The following is a 2,073-nucleotide window of genomic DNA, read 5'->3' as shown; positions in this document are numbered from 1 at the left end:
CTCCGTTCACCGTTCACTGCATCTCACAGTACTGTGTATTTTCTTCCACTGCATCTCACAGTACTGTGAATTTTCAATACTTCAAACACTGAGAATATTAACGCTTTTCTTTAGAAACGATGATTTTTTGGATATCGACGATTTATACACAATTTATATTCTTTTCTAGTAAATAGATAATTTCTCTCTGTGTTTCGTATTTCCTTCTGTCACTTATTTTGAATGAACACCATAATATTCTTTGGAAGCTTGAATTTCGAGTCAGTGGCCCATTTGGTGGGCTTGTTCCCTATGAATAGGGGTTCAAGTTTATTACTTTAATAATTGTGGGTTTTAATGACAGCTGTTCTTCACGAGATTGTGAATTTCTCAACAACAACAACAATAATAATAATAATAATAATAATAATAATAATAATAATAATAATAATAATAATAATAATAATAATAATAATAATAATAATAATAATAATAAAGTGTATGAATTCAAGTTTATTACTATGATAATTGTGGCTTTTAATGACAGTTGTTCTTCACGAGGTTGTGAATTTCTCAGTAATAATAATAATAATAATAATAATAAAATAATAATAAATAATAATAATAATAATAATAATAATAATAATAATAATAATAATAATAATAATAATAAAGTTTATGAGTTCAAGTTTATTACTATAATAAATATGGCTTTTTATGAAACAGATTTTTCTTCACGAGATTGTGAATTTCTCAAGAATAATAATAATAATAATAATAATAATAATAATAATAATAATAATAATAATAATGATCCTTGTCTACGTCAAAAGGACTTTGGAAATACACTGAGGACTTGAAGTCTACGACACAACACCACCACTGCTCTATCTACCACTTCCCCCGGAGCTTGTAGAAGTCACGGACTTGTTAGATCCTAACAGGCGAACTAATGACTCCACCTATCTCACAGGCAGACCTGCGTAGCGTACTTCCAGAGAGAGAGAGAGAGAGAGAGAGAGAGAGAAACAGGTGGTTGTGGTATGAGTAAGGTATGGGTACCTACTGATATTTTGGTCAGCCGGGTTCTGGTTGGGTATCATACAGAGTAGAAATACTGGCAGGAAACAGCTGATCGTGGGAACAGCTGATTATTATTGTATGGGTTCCGATTATCGGGGTTTCGGTGATTTCGTTATGAGGACATTTACGCAAACTCTGGACATTGTTGCGAATGTATATATTTAAGCGCAAGAAATATCTTGCTGTAAATGTGGGAATGAGAAACGGATGGACATATGTACAGGCAAATGAAGATAGTAAAAAAAATCATATAAATAAAATTCATGAGGTGAAAAATATGAATAAAGACAACAGCAGAACATAGATTAATATTATTGTAGGCAAAGTTTGAGTTCAGCTTTGACGATATTGTTCGTTTGTATAATATATTTCCATGCAATAATGAGAGAGAGGGAGAGAGAGAAAGAGAGAGAGAGAGAGAGAGAGAGAGAGAGAGAGAGAGAAGGGGGGAGTGGACGGGTGGAGTTTGGATCCTTTTGTGGTCATGGTAGCCATCACCAATGCCTGGAGTTTTTTTTCACGTGCTATGCCTTGAAATATGATGAGCAGAGAGAGAGAGAGAGAGAGAGAGAGAGAGAGAGAGAGAGAGAGAGAGAGAGAGAGAGAGGTTGGATCCCTTTTGTGGTCGTGGTGGTTATCAACATAACATCCTGTCAACGGTTATGTCCTCGTCATTCTATCTGCCCGTCTGTCTGTCTGTCTGTCTGTCACTGGTGTTTATAATGGTCCACAATAGTCTTCTTAAGGATACCTTTACTGGACCTTCAAGGACAGAATTCATTTCATGAAGGATATGAAGTAGTGAGAGACTAATTACTAGGACATTTTTATATTTTATCAGACAGAGCTTAGTGATGTTCACATTAAGAGAAGTTATCACAGTTGGTATTTTAATATTATTCTGCTTTCAGGAGACGTATGTTTTTATTTCGAAAATCATTGAAAAATCGCATAAAAATAGACACTGAATGTAAATAAAACGTTTTAACAAATATAAAAGGTTTCGCCAAT

Source organism: Macrobrachium nipponense, chromosome 8 (genome assembly GCF_015104395.2).
Source record: "Macrobrachium nipponense isolate FS-2020 chromosome 8, ASM1510439v2, whole genome shotgun sequence".
Taxonomy (NCBI): Eukaryota; Metazoa; Arthropoda; class Malacostraca; order Decapoda; family Palaemonidae; genus Macrobrachium; species Macrobrachium nipponense.
Note: the sequence above shows the minus strand (reverse complement) of the source record.